Here is a 21,012-nt window from a genome sequence, read left to right as displayed (position 1 = left end):
ATTCATCCATCCTGATCCATCAACCCACCGACCCATTTGTCCATCTATCCATCCATCCATCCATCCTTCCATTCATCCATCCATCCATCCATCCCGATCCATCCACCCACCCATTTGATCATCCATCCTGGTCCACCCACCCATTCATCCATCCACCCGTTCATCCATCATTCTTGATCCTTCCAACCATGTATCCACCCATCCTGATCTATCCACCCACCCACCCACCCATTCATTCATCCATCCATCCATCCATCCTGATCCATCCACTCACCCACCCACCCATTCATCCATCCATCCTGATCCATCCACTCAGATCCATTCATCTATCCTTCCATCCATCCGTCCATCCTGATCCATCCTCAATAACCCATCCATCCATTCATTCATTCATTCATTCATCCACCCAACAACCCATCCGTACATCCACTCATCCAACAACCCATCCACCCACCCACCTGCAGTGTCGATCACAACAAATCACACACATTATTATGATATAACACACAAATTTAATACTGAATGTGATCTCACCATGGGGAGCTAGTATCTGACTGTATCCGAGGTCTTTGAATTTCACCCTTAATCTACGTTGTTGGCAAACCTCCTCCCTTGTAACTTCCCGTCTGAAAATCGTGGAATGGTCTCCATGGTGACGATCAAGAAGCTGGCTCTGTACTTTGCGCATCATATTTGCCATAAGATTGTATTCTTCATCCCCTTGTTGAGATAAAGCTAGGAAAGCAATAAACTTCCTGGTCACACTGATAGCAAAATCTAACGTATCCGAACCTAGTTCTTCTAAGGAGCTCCTTACTACTGTCGTTACATCCAACTCTAGTGTCATCTTTTCGGTTGTGTTACTCGATGCAAGTTTCATGAGATTGTCCTTGCCAAACTTCACCGAGAATTCTAGAGGCTGCACCTCATTCATATCTTCAGGTTTAATGATGACATGCAGTTTTGCTGACAAAAGACCACGTTCCGTTGATGTATTTCGGTCGATGGGGAAGGATACGTCTCTACTATCATTCGAAGCTGTAATACAAATAAATACGGAATTTAACCAAAAAAATTAAGTCGGTTCGCTGTGACTGTCTTTTCGAAATTGTCTGTAACGACCAAGTGATGACCCACCGACACGATTCAATAATTAAACGACAGCGATTTGTTATGGCATGAACATTGTTATACACCTGAATTGTATGATTATGGGTCTCCAATTACCAGACGGAACTTTCGCGTTGGTGGATTTTGACAACGTCCTCTTCACATACTAGATTATATTATTAGGGTTAAGGTCCTATAAATTGAGTGTGGCAACCACACTCTAACGATCGGCTTATCACGGCTCGATCCTTCGTGAACTTTCGAGACACGTCGACACCGAGTCACATGTACTGTAGTAGTATACGTGCGTAGCGTTGTTTATTTGCGTCTACGATGACGCTGTCTGAACGTAAACGGCAAAGAATTTGGCACAGAGCGCTCCTCAAGGCTATTAAAGTTATAAAACGGAGATTTTGAACGTAAATGAGGTAATGTCTACTGTTGGGAGTCGTAGAGTTGAACGGTATAAGTATGGATAGTTCAGACGTTACACTCTAGCACTCACACTCTCATACTCTCGTACGGGATCGTTCAGGTCCAAGTCGGGAATTAGTCACAACTGAGAAGATATTTCGGCTTGCCAGAATCACCTACCCGAGTCTCTCTCGTCTCCTCTCCTCTGATTCTGGATATTTTATTCTCATCTTAAGTATACTTCGAATACAATGGAATTTACACAACGACTATATAAATAGCAAGTCACACCCTAAGATCATGCCATCATAAAAGTTATTACGCACTTTTCTCTAACCAACCATGTGAATTTCAGTTACATCATGTTTGCCCAGCTCCGTCATCGCCAGTCTATTTCTGACCTATGGCCTACAATGCCGAAAAGTAGAATTTATTCCCATAATTCCGAAATACGATATTTTGGATCGTAACACCACCCCCCGTTTTCCTAAAGGAGCGACCCGCGACTTCAGAACTGGAGAAACATGACGAGTGGCATAGCCAAAGCTTTCTTGTAAATTTGTTTTTCCTTATATAACAACTAAGTAACACCGTTGCATAGATACAATATGTAATCGGTAATCAGGTAAAATCGTCTCAAGGAATGTTAAATACAGAGTATATAAATATATATGAGATAAATACATGTATACATAGAATAAATTACAATGTAAACCAATTATGAAATCAAAGAAGTGATTAAAATAGCATAGTAACTTTGATATATATCTTGAATAAACATGAAAGTAAACATAGCACTTGAAGTAGTATAATATAAATATTGATTATGGAATACCGTAATTGACAGTAGCGATCAGTCCTGTAAATATATATATAAAATATCAAGAAAACAAAATGTCACGAACACAAAATCTAACAGACGACAGTATAAGTCGTGAAACATGATAAAACTCCAAATGTTCGTCTCAAAACATGCATTCAATACCCGTAAAATAAAAGTAAATACACAATCAAATGAAAATAATTGTAAATCATATATGCAACGGATTGTTCTACAAAAGTACAGTAAGTTATAGCATTCCTGCAATTAGAATGCAAGTCAAGTCCGTAGTCAAATATCGTAGTCAATATCCAAAAAGAAATCCAAAATTCAATGTCAGCGAAGCAAGACCTAAAATAATGACCATGAGGGAGTATCTTTTACAGGGGAGGCCGCAACACTAGCAACAATAGCAGGGCGAATAAGGGGCGTGTCGGGGATGTCTGAATGAACATCGGCTACCACCACGCTGCTACTTGTATTCATAGCAAGCAAACTATCTTCGCAGAGCGGCTCTATAATAATTTCGCGCATATCTAAACAATCGCTATCAGCCTGTGTACCAAAGTCAGTTTGACACCCCTTAGAATTAGTCAAGAACAAAAGTTTTGCGTCTATAGGTACTTTAACTGGACAAAAACATTTCTTCCAAAATCTAAAACATTTAAAGCTACACTTATAACACAATACGACAATAAGTCCCAGTCCAACTACCGCAATAGCATTAAGTAGGATATCGCTGGTTCCACCGCTAACAACAGTGCCGGCTTCTGTCGTCAACACGGAGCCAACTGAATCCCACGGTATATTTTGTGCACGTATAGGACTGGCACTCAAAATCGCAAGAGTTATAGAAAGCTGTCTAACCCTAAAAAATAAGTATATCACAGCTGAAATGGTTATAGCGTTGAAGATGACACTAACATATCCTGGAATATCGAACCAATCAAACCAAGAATCACCCTTAACTAAGGTACTATCCACATAATTACTAAATTCATCCATGGGAGTTAAGTATATATCGGAATGGTTTCTCAATACCTGTGAAACCCTATTCAATTCCAATTTTAATCTATTAATTATTATCCCTGAACAAAGACTTATTCCAACTTTCTGTGAACAACTTAACTTGAGGTAGTTGCATAGTTAGAGTGTCATTGAAAGTATAGTCAAACAGTGCTGTGTCAAATTCCTTGTTATACAACGTAGATAAAACTGGAACATTTAAAATATGTTCATAAGTAATTGTCTTATTAGGCTGGCAATTAGCATCTAATGACTCAAAATAATAATAAGTGGACATTAAAATGTGCGAGCGACTGTTATAGGGCTTGGTGAAAACAAATATAAATCCCTTAAACAAACTAAGTGAACCCGTTCTGAAGCCGTGCTAACTATTAAGTAGATCGTTGTTTACCTGTAATTACTACCGGATTATCGCGTAAAGATTTAATCGCTTCATCGTTCAAATAAGATTCCGGTATCCATGAATTGTCTGAACTTGGATACCCCTCCCATTTCACTAAATACTCCAAAATACCGTTTTTGTGCCGTCCGCGTAAAATCTTATCGATGCGATAATATGTATCGTCCCCAGCAGGCTCGTTTTCTCCTGCTAAACTATCACTGTCATAATCAATAGGTACTCGTGAAGACGGCTTATTTCGCCTACGTCGATATCTATATCGATTATCGTTCGAATGTCGAATCGAAGCGCTTACAGAAGCCGACTCGCTACTTTGACTTTCTGCGCTCACAGAAGACGAGTCGCTATTTCGACTTTCTGTGCTCTCGGTTTCTGTTGATGGTGACGTGGGCGCCTGCGAACGGCGAGGGGGAACGAAACCACCCGAATTTTGTGGTGATTCCGTGTCCGTGTCTGTGTCTGTGTCACCGAGATCGACATCCGGGGTACTACCTTCTAAGGAAGTAGATCGGAGTGAACCCTTTTTGAGTCTGTTATGGTGTACTAATTTAGGATATAACTTTCCTGAATGAACGTAACGCAATCGATAATTGAGTGGCGGTATGAAATCAGCAATTCGATATGGACCCCTATAAAATTTGTGAAACTTTCTAGCTCTCCCTGGTTTCACTGCTGGGTTATATAAATAAACTATATCCCCTATTGTGAATTCGTGTTGTACAGCTCTCTTGTCATAGTGCTCTTTCATTTTTTCCTGTGCGACTTTAATGTTGTCCATTGCCATCTTTATTGCAATATTTCGTTTTGATGCTAATTCTTTCAGATGAAAATTGATACTTGCCGATTTGCTAACCGCGGGAAGCAAGGTAACGTCTAGCGGTAGGCGTGGCTCCATTCCAAACAGAACCGAAAATGGCGAAACACCCGTGGAATGATGTGGCGCTACCCTATACGCGAACAAAACTGCCGCTAAGTATGAGTCCCAGTCATCTCCCCGGTCGGCAACAAACATGGAAAGCATTCCAAGTAACGTCGAATTAAACTTTTCGACGATACCCTGGGTTTGAGGCCTATATGCCGTTCCAAAACGCTTGGAAACGTCAAAAAAACGACAAAATTCGCGCATTATTTGCGAATTGAAACAGGGCCCCTGGTCTGATAAGATGACATTCGGAAAACCGTAATTCGTGAATATGTGCTCGAATAAGATGTTAGCAACTGTAATTGCTGTCATATTCTTAGTAGGAAACGCCCATGCAAACAAGAACATAGCTATTCCCAGATTTAGTAACATGAAAAGGCCCACAGAAATCAATAGCTATCCTATCAAATAATCCTGTAACTGGAATCGGCAATAAAGGAGCGCGTATTCTATGCCCCGGTTTACGCATTTGGCAATGTACACAACTATTAACGTATTTATGAACGTCTTTAATAAGTGTATCCCAAAAGTAACGTTGTCTGATGACACCCAGCGTTTTTAGAACGCCTAGATGTCCACCTGTAACATCATCATGCAATCTCCGCAAAATCAGAAGTCGTAAATCCTTAGGTACTACAAGCTGGCGCCGTATGTCTTTATCAGATTTATTGCTATTAGGCGTCCAGAAATGATACAGAACTCTGTCAATAATCATGTAATTGGCACTTATGCTTGCTATGCGTTTAGCATGTCTATCATCAGTCGGTAAGTCACCCGATTCAAGAAAGTCAATCAGCGGTCTTAGATGATTGTCGTTTCTTTGCCTATCAGCTATTACACCTGTCCTTCTGTCATCATTCAAGTCATTAACACCTATTAGATCGTCATCGGAATCTAAAGTCAAACAAGTCATGTCGTCAACGCTATTGTCATTGCTAATAGTAAACAAGGTTGGTATGTCAACTACTGGGTCATTGTCAACACTTTGCGTATTAACAACGTCACCTTTATTATTGCTGGATTCTTGCACTATCTTATCAGTAGAAGGTACCTGGACACATTGTGTATTTGAGGCCGCTGGAGCTGTTTCAACAGAAGTTACATCAGAATTATGAATTCCGTCATCATAAACCCTACGTGATAATGAATCTGCATGGGGAATTTTGCAGCCCGATCTGTGCACGATATCAAAATCGAAACCTTGAATTCTGAGTACCCATCGCGCTAAACGCCCCGAAGGTTCCGTAGTCTTAATCAAATAGGGAAGGTTAGCATGATCTGTAATAACCGTAAAATGAACAGAATGCAAATACTGTTCACACTGCGAGAGAGCGTGAATCAAAGCTAGAAATTCCCTTTCCGTAACTGTATAATTCTGTTGTGGTTTCGACAGCGCCCTGTCACCATAGCATATAGGTTTTTCCACACCCTCCTGAATCTGAGCTAACACATAACCTACACTAAAACTACTCGCGTCCGTATATAGAATAAATTCCTCATTAAACCGTGGATGCGCTAGTACAGGAGGTGAGATTAACGCCGTCTTTAGTGTATCAAATGCTATTTCACAATCACGTGACCAAACAAAGTCGACGCCTTTCCTTAATAGACCATGCAATGGATGCGCAATCTTAGCAAAATCCTTAATAAACTTTCTATAGAAATTTGCCAATCCCAGAAATGACTTTAATTCTGTAACCGATTTTGGCGTGGGGAAATTCTTGACAGCTTCCAATTTAGAAGGATCTGCCATGACCCCGTGTTCGTTGACCCGGTGACCTAGAAATTTGACCTCGCGCCTACCAAAAACGCACTTCCGTGGTCCTAACTTTAAATTGGCTTCGCGTAAACGTGTAAGAACTTCATCAATATGTATTAAATGATCTTCAAATGTTGCTGAGAATGCTAAAATATCGTCCATGTAGGCGCAGCATGAGTCGTTTAGCAAATTTATTAGAACGAACTGTATTGTGTTTTGAAAACTTGCCGAACTATTCATCATTCCCATAGGTAACACCTTGAAAGCAAACTTACCGTAATGAGAGACAAAGGAAGTCTTATGTACATCGTCAGGATGTATAGCTATTTGCCAAAATCCCGAACTAAGGTCTAGGGTCGAAAAATACTTTGGACATTTACTCCCAATGATATCTAAAGTATCTTTTATCCCAGGAAGAGGGAAAGCAATGGGTTCTGTAATAGAATTTATCATCCTATAATCTATAACCATACGAAATTCACCATTTGGTTTACGTACTAGTAAAACCGGAGAACTGTAAGGAGAAGTAGAGGGAACTACCAAACCCTGGTCTAACAACTTATCAATTTGTCGTTTAATTTCCTCACGCTTATCTGGAGAAGCTTTATATGGAGGGCGAGATACGGTCTTACTACCTGGTTTTAAATTGATTCTATGCTTAATTATATCACAATATCCCAAGGTGTTAGTGTCATCAACGAACGCATCCTTATTTTTCCATAATACCTGTTGTAACTGCAATACCTGATCTGAGGTTAAAGTAGAATCTTCAAAATCAAATGCCTTTAAAAACTCCTGTTTACTTAACCTATTTGGACGTACAACTGGCCCGTTGCGACTAACATTAGTATCAAAAGTATGGATATCAGTACCATCTGGCAAAATTCTGAAATTACCTAAACGAGTACCTCTCCTCAATTTTACAGGCGTATCCTTACAATTCACTAGTCTAACCGGAACGCGCCCATTCTGCACAGCACCTAAAACTCTCGCAGTAGCAATACCAATGTGAGCAAGCGACATTATGTTTGTAGTATGACCTACTATACCGTTAGGGTAATCCCCACGAACACGCGCCGATATAACACACTCTGAACGAGCAGGTATAGAATATGTCTTAGACGCGCGTATAAGGGACGATGGACGTAAAGTAACTTTGCGCTTCATAAAATCAATAATGGCTCCATTTCTACGTAAGAAATCATGGCCTATAATTAAATCCTGCTTCAATTCTTTGAGGACATAGACTTGCATAGTAATCGCACGATTAGTAAAGAAAACAGGAATTCTAAGACATCCTAAAATAGGCAAAGTACGCCCATCTGGCAAAGTAACTATCTTATAATTTGATTTGAAAAGCTTACACTTTCTTAACTTACGAATATTATTTAACAAAGACTCTGAAATTATTGATACATCGGAACCTGTATCTATAAGTGCTGAAACTTTACGATCAAAAATACGCACATTAATTAAATTATCATTTACAATCATTGACTCTGGCAAATTAACACAATTGAGATTTAAAGATACTCCGTTGCGAGATTTCTCATCTGACTGCTTATACAATTTTCGTCTCGCAACGTTTACCCGTTTTTTGGAAAAGCATATCGGGCACCATTTCTATCACAAAATCTGGCCACATGGCCTATCTCCCCACAATTGTAACACCCACGATTAGGATTTGTATAACAATTAGGACTTGAATGCCCTGGCTTATTACAAAATTTACAAATCTGCTTAGCCGTATTAACTTGTCGACCGCCATAACGTGGAGTTACTACTGGCGGCCTATTTACGTTAGAATAATTATAGCTCTGGCCTACCCGTGACCGTGGTCCAGCGTTTGCGTAGGGTTCTTGTCGTATTTGAACAGGCGCTGCTGGTACAGGGAGGGGCGTCACCGCCGCTGCTGATAGCTTCTCATGTAGAACTTCATTCTGTTTTAGCAAAGAGTCGAAGGCTTGTTGTAAAACCTCTGTAGACGTGTCGGAAGTACGACCAGTTTTCAGTACTTTGACATCATCGTCGAACCGTTCCACCACTTCTGCTGTTCGGGCGAAAGCCACGGCCTCCTGGAAATTGACCGGATCTCTGTTGACTACCGTACTACGTATAGACGGTATTAACCCCTGTAAAAATAAACTAAAAAGCTCGTTATCATTTCTGTTATAACGATAGCACATATCCCTTAAACGTGAGGCATATTTTTCGATTGTTTCTTTGTCCATTTGCTTAATTGTTCTTAGCTCTTGATCTATACGCCACTGTGGTGCTCTGTTCTGGAATCGTCCGATGAAAGCTGCACGCATGTTCTCCCAGTTGTTCGCCAGGTCGTCAGGCAAGGACGTGTACCATCTCTCTGCTTCACCAGACATAAGCAGACTAAAAATATTCAGACGTTGAATATTGTCAAACTGCTTAAGGACGACATATGCATCAAATTTACGCAACCATCTGGTTGGTATTTCATCTTCCTTCCCATAAAATTGAGGTGGTATGATATCGTTACCCACCGTCAAATTCTGCATTCTGTTGACAATGCGTTGTAGCTCTTGGTGAGCCAGCCGTGCGTCTTGCCGCTGGCCTTGGTTGACCTCTGCTCCATTGTTTTCTGGCTGTGGAGCTTCTTGCTGGATATTCGGGTCTGCTTCTGCCATTACTGTAGGTGGCCGTTGACAAGGATGTTAATGTCGTTTTCTTCTCAGTCTTCTACCAGAACGTAATAACTTTAAGTGGACCTGTTGGATTTTCCACCAGTGTTGGGAGTCGTAGAGTTGAACGGTATAAGTATGGATAGTTCAGACGTTACACTCTAGCACTCACACTCTCATACTCTCGTACGGGATCGTTCAGGTCCAAGTCGGGAATTAGTCACAACTGAGAAGATATTTCGGCTTGCCAGAATCACCTACCCGAGTCTCTCTCGTCTCCTCTCCTCTGATTCTGGATATTTTATTCTCATCTTAAGTATACTTCGAATACAATGGAATTTACACAACGACTATATAAATAGCAAGTCACACCCTAAGATCATGCCATCATAAAAGTTATTACGCACTTTTCTCTAACCAACCATGTGAATTTCAGTTACATCATGTTTGCCCAGCTCCGTCATCGCCAGTCTATTTCTGACCTATGGCCTACAATGCCGAAAAGTAGAATTTATTCCCATAATTCCGAAATACGATATTTTGGATCGTAACATCTACTACGACTCCGAGTATCATAAAACGTCACTCGCAGTGGAAGATCTAGAAAAACTGTTGACGTGAGTTCGTCAAGTACCATTATTTATACCGTAGTTTTGTAACACTCCTTGCAATTTGTATAAAATTCCCGATGTCGTACGGTGTCCTGGTGTGGAAATTTAATTTCAGGGAAAGGGTTAACCTTTGTTTATTGTGTGTTTTCAACGAAACACCAACAACAATTGCGTAGCAATGCCTAATACATGAGCAGGAATATGGAACGTAGCCCATATTCGTATCAAAACACGAACACCAACTGCGTAGAGCAAGGGCTTCGAATCCAAACCAGAAAGTATACTATGTAATGTCGAGAACGGCACGCGTACCGTATTAAAAGATTAAACCAAAGTCTCCACCCGTAGATGAATAATAGATGACATGACACATTTATCGCGGGAAACAAACACGTTTCTATCTGAAGCATTTCATGACAACTCCTAAAATACCCGATTTTCTTCATGTCTGTAGCAAAGCAACGTACACAACCAAATGGCAAGGATTGAGTAACATATTTGCAAGTCACAGAAAAAAGCTGTTGCAATGTCTGTCGAATTTGAAAGCTTTTGTCGGGCGGAAGGAGTCCAATTGTGTAAATTAGCATTTTTCTACGTTCTTTATTTTGTATACTGTGTGAAGTTCAAAGCTATTTAACTTTGCGTCAGAACGTCCCAGCTGTGTCAAATTTGGAGACAATACTCGGAGACAGCGTGTCGAAAAAACGTTCCTCCGGATTGTTTAGTTTTTGAGGGAATCAAGAGATATTGCATTGAGAAGTGTGAAAAGCGGTAATTTATGCAAAAAACACAAAAATACAACTTTGGATGATTATAACAAGACAATGAGAGACAAAATAAAAAATCTGGAGGAACGTTTTTTTGTTTATGTACATAGCTTGCATTTAAAGTCGAAAAGAGGACTATATTCAACTGTTTGTAAAAGTTAAATAGCTTTAAGTGAAAATCGTCAAAAAACACATTTTTTGGGTATAGATCCATAATATGGTTAAAAATGTAAAAAATCACCATAGAAACCACAACTTCATACAAAGACTCGACATAATTAATGAAAAAAATGGTGTATTTATCTTGTCTTTACTGAGAAATGTGATGGAGGAAAAATGAGCTGACGAACCTGCATCTCAACCTTAAAAGAAATTCTTTTGGCGATTAGGCAAAATGAACATAACTGTTTGTTTCCCATAACATGACTTTAGACGATAGGGTAGATAGGTCAGAATTTGATATGATTTTCCCTTAATTTTTAAAAAATTACTTCGACCCCTATATAAGATACTCATTGGTCACAATACTTCTGTGAAAGTTTGATGAGGTGTAAAAGAAGTAAATGAAGAAAATTATAAGTTAGGTAGACAAACACGTTATGCAGACTGTACTGTTATAGTCTAAAAAGACCTGGTTTGGAATAAGATTTGTTTAAACGAAGATACTACAGTCTACGGTTAAAGTAATTAAAGGCATGAAGGTGTACACGGAAATTAAATTGTTATCATTTTACCTTTGTATGCCAAAACTGTTTAAGGTCGGGGTTTAAACTAGGGTCGGTCGGGTTATCGGAAGCGCATACCATTTTTTATTTGGCCTTAGCTTAGTTGCAACTAATACAGGCTAGCGCTATTCACATAACATTTGAAATAGTGAAAACAATATATCAGAGGCCATAGTTTTTCCGGGTTCGTAGTAAAGTGGTATGGAAAAATAACACGAACTGAACTCGAGGGAGTGCTGTACTCCTGACCGCTCTTAGTTACGCCGGCTAACCTCCAGAGAAAATGAGAGAATCTGATTCCCAAATGTTGCTGATTTCAGCACATCGCAATAATGTCTGTTTACTTCTGTCTGTTGTAACAATTTTTTTCTCAAGTCATTACGGGATCAAATTATTTTTTTCTCCTTCACCTGCCGACAATTTTTTTATTCCCATAATTCTCCAACCCCCACCCCACCCCCACCCCCAGAAATCAAATTGTTCTCCCCTAATACACATTCCCTACTTCTCATGATCCTGGGGACCTAAACAAATGTTACTTTTCAACTCATATCTTTAGAGCGACCTTGTTTTGGCTTGCTATTGACCTACCATGGGTTTAGCTGCAATAATTGTAGCATTTCCTGCGAATTTGAGGGGTTTTTGTCTGTTTTGGCGACTTTTTAAGTTTTGGTGTTTTAACCGTTAAATGCGGGTTAAACACCAAAACTTAAAAAGTCGCTAAAACAGACAAAAAAAACCCTCAAAATCGCAGCAGAACGCTACAATCATTGCAGCTATATTGGGTCGAGATCCAATAATGGAAAGGTGACGAGCAGGTTATTATCCCTCCCATAACCAACAAACTGGATTTACGGTCCAATGAGAATACATTTTTATGGAGTAAATAAACGACAATGAAAATGGGCAACAGGTATTTTCGCACTTCGTAATTGGGCCATTTTATTTTTCGTAAATAGTAAAACGTTGCATGCAATTACACCCGTAAAATCACAATTCAATGGTCGAAGTACAGCGTAACCAATTGTTTATGTTCACAGTAATCCGGAAAAAAAGCCTCCATTCTGATTTAAGTAACAACTATTGCTAAATTTTGTTTTATCCCTTCATCTCTATATTTGTCATGAGTTCAGGGAGTTTTAGATTAATTCATATCAGTAAACTCCTAGACTGTAGAAATTAGAATACACCTTTCCATCAACTTTGTTATAATTATAAAATATAAAATCCGATTTATTCCGTTCTTAATTAATAAATTCTGCTTCTTCATCGTAAATGTAATATCAATGACTCTGGTAATCGAGGCTTTGGTTTACTATAAGATGGATACAACCTAAAACCACTGTTGTTCAATGTGGTAGATTACACAAGATGTGAGTGACAGTGGTTCCTCTGCTGTGCAAATCTAATCACTCTATGATCAAGAGAGTGTAAACATTGGAAGTTCCAAAACAGTACACTGCAAACTAGTGGCACTCTATCAATAAGATCCTGTCCGTGGATGTGTACATTTGTACGTGTGTGGTCACTTCAAATTCAACAACAACCTGCAATGTAGCTTTGTATTCAGAGAGATATCTTATCACATTGATGTTGTGTCAACATGTTGTGTCTGACAATAGTTTCGTTTGTGTCTCTTAGTAAACCGAAGCCTTGATTACCAAAGTAATAATTGAAATGTTATCTTTGTAATTTGTACTTTTAGGCCCAAAAAACTAGTATTTGTTTGGTTCCGGGTACACGACCCCCACCAAGCTTTCCACTAAACTTTTTTTCTTATTCGAGAAAAAATAATAAAATTGCAAAATTTTGAACTCTCACGAGAAATAGTGGGTGCGGAAACTGACATCAACTTAAAAAGACAAAATAAAACTGTTCGTCCAATTTCTAATGGCTGTACATCTGATAGGAAGAAATAAACAACACATAGACCATTTGGAAAACAATGGAAATCCTGAACTATGCACGTATACAGAAAAAGATATAAAATGAAAAAATCTACCTACCCACCTATTCTAAAATTGAGCGTAATCGGAACCGCACATTTTTTTTATTGGGCGTTAAAACCTACTGTTTTCTGTAAATTGAACTGGGTACTGCCTGCCAACCCAAAACAATAGCGATAGGATAAACATTAAGCTTGGATACTGGGTTAGTGCAATAGACAGCGGTGTTGGGACATCGTCTCGAAACTTCCCAATATGTACCAAACGATTGCTTCCACGAACATGGTTCCAAAAATGCCAATGTTGTCAACAATTACAGCAATTCCTCCCCTGTATATTCCTATTACCGTAGTCGAACTCGCGGGCATTGGAGATGAAAAATGTGCTCCCTCAGTCCCTCCCTCCCTCTCTCCCTCTCTCTCCCTCTCCCTCTCTCTCTCTCTCTCTCTCTCTCTCTCTCTCTCTCTCTCTCTCTCTCTCTCGCTCTCTCTCTCTCTCTCTCTCATTGCAAAATGAGAAACACTTTAATCCGACCCCTTATTATTTAGTACTATGATAATTGTTTGAGAAAAGATAAGTACATGTACTTACGAAGACTCAGAAGGTAGCTTGTACTTTCCAGGCCACACGTCGCATGTTGACAATCATCGGAGTTGTGGGTGATGTGATCTAGAACCACTTTGTATGGTTCAGGTAACTTGTGAAAAGCTGACTTACTCGTTTTACGTAAAAATATAGGGAAACCACAAACTGTGATGAGTACACATGAAAGTAATAAAACTGACGCGGGTTTTAGGTGTACCATCTTGAAGCGAAGGAATTGCAGCGTATTTGATGGATGTTGTTACAAACTCGGAAGTTTCAACACTGAGTGTGTACAGTTGTACTCTGTGCCAAAAGTTTGACAAAGACAACAGATATGCATTGCCCTCGTAATAATAGATTGTGCTAATCCTGTCATTCTTTGAACACGACGTGCAAACACCTCTCGACACATAACCAACCTGGCCCCGCCTCATCATCGTTAATGATTCAAGTGGTGTCTACTCTGTGCACGAGAGTGTCTGTGTCTGTGTCTGTGTCTGTGTTTATAAATGTTTATATATTGTTTCTTTTAAAACAATTCCTTTACTGTAAGAGTGATGTTCCCAAATAGATAATACAATATTGAATTCTAAATAAGCAGATTAAATTAGCTCCATGCACAGGTTAGCATTATAACGTGTTAGTTCAAGACATTATAGAAATTATCCGCGGAACCATTCTCCATATACAAAGTTAACTGGGAACAATTGCTTTGGTCACTGAAAAGCCCCAAGGCTTGTAACATTGACGATACAAGTAACACTCAAACGGGACATTCTAACACTACCTTTATAGATAAAAGATCTAAACCACCCCTGAAGTAAACACCTCTCACAGTTGACAAACATCACTGCATATCAAGATTGCTATTTTTTGTTATTTTTGTTGATCAGTGGGACTATATTTTACAATGTACACTTATTTCATTAAACTATTCTAAAATGGTCAATACGCATAGCAGCCATCTTGAAAATGTATGGACCTAATTGCATAAATTAAACATGGCTGCCATTCTGAAGATGGCAGCATGGAATATTTTCTAGTGTAGATCTATGAAATAGTGTACATAGTCAAATAAATTCACCACATAGGGTAGGGATGGAGATATCAGTCATCTTGTCATATTTGATATGGACAAATTGTGTAAATACAAAATGGCGTCTCTTTACAAGATGGTCGCGTCCTTTGGTTTAGAGTTGAGTAAAGAAGTGTTTCCTTGTATATCTACCTACATAGCTTATTTTAATCATCAATGAATCGATTTCTACCTCCAAACCAAATTTGGTGCTTTTTATCAAAAAGTGAACTATTTTTTTCGCATATGTGCTAGATTATCTGAAGTGTGCAATAAATAACTTGATGTTGATAATTGACACTGGAGGTTAAGGTAAAGTTGAAAAAAGTAAGTTTGGCCCTAATAATATAGGGGTGGAGTGGAGTGTTAGTTTTTGATTTATATAGTAAATTGGGGGTTTTCACCACAAATATGGCTACCATTAATTAGAAACTGGCGTGAGCATTCAAAGTAATCCAAGTGTTTATTCCATTTCTTCTGTGTAACTTGGTGGACAGAGGTAAACATTTGAATAGAGTCTGTGTATTACGTTTTGGGGCTATGCAGTAAATACCGTTTCTTCTGTATTACCTGAAAACAAAATGTAAAAGACCTTGGCCAATGCATTACGCTTGATTTGATATTTGACCATGAAAAACAACGTCAAAATATTCAAGGACTGGTTGCACCTGAATGGTTGCCATATATGAAGTAACAAAGTTTCATTAGAATTGATGCATTTGTTTTGAGATATTGTGTCCACTGACAGACAGATAGACCCCTCCCCGTTTACCCCCCCCCCCCCACACACACACACACACGCACGCACGCACGCACGCAGAAACAGACAGACAGAAGCATATTAAACATAGTTTTCCCGTACAGAAGGTTACAAAATGAACACTACCATTTCAAGTGTTTGCTTTAGGATCGGTTTTGGAGCAAATTCAGATGTTTCTACTTCCATAATAACATTCTTCGTGTGTCAAAAACGGGTTGTCATCTGTCATAACCAGTAAAATCAAGTTATTTAACCTAAAAATGTATAAATATCAAAATGTATCACATAGTACTGAGTATAAATGTAACTGTAGTTACACATACACATTCATTGCATTAAGTTTTAGTAAGTTACACTAAAATACTGTATGCCCATAGTTGATGTAGTCTGGATGTCAACATCATGGTCTCTAACTAAATCACGTCTGGTCAAAGTCCCTCAATCAGCACAAGAGGTTGTTCATCCAGTCAGTGACCCCAACTATTATAGTGACGTAAACAGTGTATAAGTAGCATCCTGAGCTGACAAATATACCATATTTGGACATAACGTAACTGTGCCAATAAACACTAACTTTATGAGGGAATGTTTTCGTTAGAATTTTGTGATTGATTAACAAAGACATCATGACTGCGTGGTGGCTGTGGATGAGTTTTAGATTGCATCTCATGCATCTCAAGACGTCTAGACTATACTGTGAGTGGAGGTGTAAATTGTAACGATATCGTACAGGGACTAGGCTTTAGTTGGTGGTGTGAAGCAGTGCACATATGCTAACTGAAAATGAGTGTGCCTTACTGCAATAAGTGAATTCGCTTGTATGATGTTATAAAGATCACAACACAAATAAGTTACTCAATCTCATTATGGCTGAAATTTTGTCATTTTTCATGAAGGTCAAGGTCGAGGTCAAATATAATGACACATGCAAAATGGTAACATATTATATTATATATGAGTGAACTCTTCATATGATCATGATGTCTTTATGTCTTAATGTTTTGTAGTAGGACAGGGAGAGAAAAAGACAATGTACCAGTGTCTCATTTGCAGCATGACGCTGAATCACATAGCTTGGCGTAGAGCCAGCGCTAACATTAGTAACAAAGAGAGACCTATAAATTCCAAATATTGGAAAATAGCCAGACTTGACCAATATATACCAGTCATTCTATATCACTCATCAACAGGTTATGGCATAATAAAAAGTAATAAAAACGTCCAACTCTGAGACACATTGATGTTGTAAATTGTGTTGAATGACAAATGTTTATTTTAAAGGTTGATTTATTAGTAAATAATAGACAAATCAAGATTGGTAAAGAAGGTATACGTGTTGAACTCGTTCAAGAGTTCATGAAATTTCTAGAATTCGCGTGCGCATTCCATCTGCGCATAATCAAGATTGCTAGTTTGTTTTCAAAAGCTGTTCAAATACTATTTATGGCCTTGATAGGCTAAGTACTGATGGAAAAATTAGGTAAAGCGGTCATGATTTTGATTACCGTTTTACATATTTTTTTACTATTGAAATGAATAAGTGGCCTCATGTTTCCAACCCATTATTACAAAGTACGAATGCGGAAGAATAATATTTTTGCGAAGTTTGGTAAAACTGGCAAGATTTTCAAAATAGTGACAAAATAGTGACATATTGTATCACTTTTGCAATTGACTGCATTGTACATTTAGGGATTGGACCCCTGGCCAATAAACCAAGTTTAAAGTCCCAATATCTGTATTCCATGCAAGTTGAAATGCTTGTCAGTTACAGAAATGCCATCATCTTCAGCCCTTTCAGGCATATGTACGTCCATAGTTTGTGATAAATAAAAGTTGTGAAATATAACAACGCCCCTATTAACAATGATACTGAAAATATTTTTCCCAACATTTGCATAAAGTATACCTATGTTTTCGCATTAGTGTTATTTTATCATTTGAGCATTTTGTTCTGCACTAACTGTTTCTAGAGATCCGCCAGACTACTGTACCCTTAGGCCAAGTAAAAAAAAGTTGTTTGGTTCCAATTACCCGACCCCGCCTAGTTTTTCACGCCGACCCTAAACTTTTTTACGTATTCGAGGAAAAAAATAAAATCACGAAAATTGTGAAGTCTAGCAAGAAAGAGTGGATGTACAAGGAAACTGACATCAACTTAAAAAGACAATATACTGTTCTTCCAATCTGTAATGGCTGTACATCTGATGAGAAGAAACCAACAACACAGACCATGTGGAAAACAATGGAAAACATAACTACCTGAACTAGACACTCACATATGAAAAAAATAAAATAAAATAAAAAACCTACCTATCCCAACTATTCAAGAATTGAATGAAGCCTTACCTAAATCCCACCTTTAAAGTCATCAGAAGGTCAGCAATACAAATGACCTATTTCGTGAACATTTGACTGCAATGTTGCTTACGTCATCAAAAAGGTCGACGTCCTACAATACAAACCTTTGTGTTCGAAGACAAGTACTCAACCTATAACCAAAAGTACGCCACCTTTACAATGATTAATAACTACCTTACTACAAATATAAAATATAACTCAGTGACCCTATACGTAACATGTCTATGGAGTAAACAGTACTCATCAATCATGAATATGTAGAGTGATGCATGTAACATCCCTGTAACACTACGTTGTACACTTTCTGCCTTTTGGGGTTTTTAAACTTTTGTTTTAAAGTGTGAGATATTAATTGTTTGGTGTCGTTATTATCCGTTTTAACATTAGTATAATGTAGATGATATTGGTAGATTGACACTTACCTTTAAATGGGCATGCAATTTTTGTGTCTCGACGTACAGGTACGTGCTATCTAGTTTTTTTGGCATTTCGTTATTTTCTTGTCCTGTGACTTTATATAGCTTGCCATTTGCTTCATGCAATTGTACTGTAGCTCGCTTTCTCGCTTCCCTTGTTGAAGACTTTGTACAGTTTAGAGCTCTTATGAGAACTTTTGACACATTAGATTGGGCGATATTCCTGTGGGGATGGGGCGAGTAAACCAAATGATATTTCTTTGGTAGTTTTTTCCGTCTCTTCTTTGTCTTTTCCTATAATTCAATGATAGATACATTTATCTATTATTGTACCGGCAGGACTTGAGTGTGTTTTCATAGAGAGGACCTGCATTTCTTAAAACCCTTTTTCAGTTGCAGTTAGTGCGCAGCTTTAACCCCTTCAATACTGAAAACATTCCCGCCAAAATTGTTTGGACAAAATTCTTGTTTTATGTAAGTTTTTGGCATATATCAACTTCATTTTAGAGTGGAATTAAAGAAATGTTACTTCCTAATAAAGTAATATTATTGTAATTATGAAAATATTCATAGAAATTGGGTCCCCATATTATTTAAAACGCGTCTCTAGTCATGAAAGGGTTAATGGCGCAGAAAATCTTTTTTGTAGTTTGTCAATATAGGTCATGAGTATATAGTCCGCTACAAATAATTCTAACCATAACCAAAATACATTTAGATCTAGAGTGACTGGTGTTTCTGCCACAGTCATATAACATGCAGGTACGTCCAAATTAGCCCATGACTTCAGCATTTGATAATTGGTTTTACTAGCTTTTAGCTAGGATTCACCATGGCAGTCAATGTGCTCGTCTTAATATCCCATATATCCTATATACTTTGATTGTTTGAAGGCAACATGTATGTACTAAGTCAGACGGAATGTGAAGTTTTCATTCTTATAGAAATATAGGCTTATTACTGAAAATCATTAATTATGCAAATTACTCATTAGGGTTAAAAGCTACACCATTAACTTTTATAAGACACGCGCACTCTGTTAATGTATCTGTTGACGTGTTCACAGAGACAGACCGACCGACCGACCGACCGACAGACCGACAGACAGACAGACAGACAGACAGACAGACAGACAGACAGACAGACAGACGCAAATAAAAGCATGACATGACCATTGTCGTAAAACCACAACCTCTTTTATGGCACCGTCTAAGACGCACCGCCAAGTTTCGCAGTGTCGCAGAAGAAATAACAGCTCTGGTTTGCGAGAATGAACATAACCTTCCCTTACTGATGGTAAAAATTGTAGAATCAATCCATGGTCAATATATATTTTCGCGGTTTTTTTTCCAAAATAACATTTATTTTTATAGATTTGTTCTATAGAGATTTTACCTTGTAATCTTACAATGGCTAGTTTTTTTATTTCAATCATCGCCGCAGGATTTTTCTATATTCCCTTGAAGGTGATTAATAAATTGAAAATTGTATCACGAAAATATTTTGCAAAGGAAAACCAATATCAATCGTTGAGGGCAGTAGACTAAGTATGGTATGTGCACAGTGTGCATGGATTGGTGGAATTTCTCCGAGTCGGGGTTGATTGATCCAAGTAATTATTACTACTCTTATGGTATTGTTTCAGATGTAGGTGTCAGGCGCTCACCGAACCAAACAAGAGTAAATGACGATAAAAGTAGGAAGTAAATAAAGAAACCGCGCCAAGTTCACAACATTAGATTTCAATCAGATTGAACCCTAATCATAACCCTAAATCCTAACCCTAACCCCGAATGACAGTAATGAGATTTGGAACTGGTGGCAGCGATGGGACGACAACCCCCCCCCCCCCCCCAAAAAAAAAAATAAATAAAAAATAATAATAATAATAATGCAATGTTAGACAATACGGTGAGTCAAAGTAAAGGGTGACCCCATTTTCTAAAATGTGGCCCTCCCCGTGAGTCGATTTGTAAAAGGTGACCTCCTATCCCCTTGTAAATATACTGAAGGCTTTCTTAGCCGACTTACCTGCGACCTTCTTTTGAGGGGGTACAGGTCATGAAAAAGGAATTTCTGGAATCCTGGGCTCATGTCATCGGGGTGGACAAGATTTTTTTGAGGCGGCCCTGCGAAAAAAATTATCCTAAATATTTTCTACTGTGCTAGGCCCTAACGTAAAGTCCGTTTGTTCCTCGTCAAATGTCAGCTAACCGTGATTGTACGTATACACCCTTTGAAACGACTATTTTTTGGAGAACTGCCTTTTGACACATGTAGTCTGATGAAAATATGATAAAGGAGATAACACAATTCGTTTCATTTACAGTACTTATATATTTCACATCACAATATGTTTGTCAGCTGTGTTCAATGTTCTATAGACGCTGGGTATTTGGTCCCTTCCTAGATCCTTTGAAAGTACCTATATACGCAAAAAAGAATGCAAATGAAAGTAAAATAGAAAGATCTTCGCAAGTTAGAGCACTTTTTCCCCATTGATACTGTCGGAATGAAAAATAATACTTTTCGGACGGTAGCGTAATGAAGCTAGTGTTTTTACCACGATGGGTATACATAGATTTGGTATATCCCGGTGGTATAAACAACCCCCCCCCCCCTAAATGAATTGAATCCTCGGTTGAATTTTCAATATATTCT

This window comes from Glandiceps talaboti, chromosome 13 (genome assembly GCF_964340395.1).
Source record: "Glandiceps talaboti chromosome 13, keGlaTala1.1, whole genome shotgun sequence".
Taxonomy (NCBI): domain Eukaryota; kingdom Metazoa; phylum Hemichordata; class Enteropneusta; family Spengelidae; genus Glandiceps; species Glandiceps talaboti.
This window is presented reverse-complemented; position numbering follows the sequence as displayed.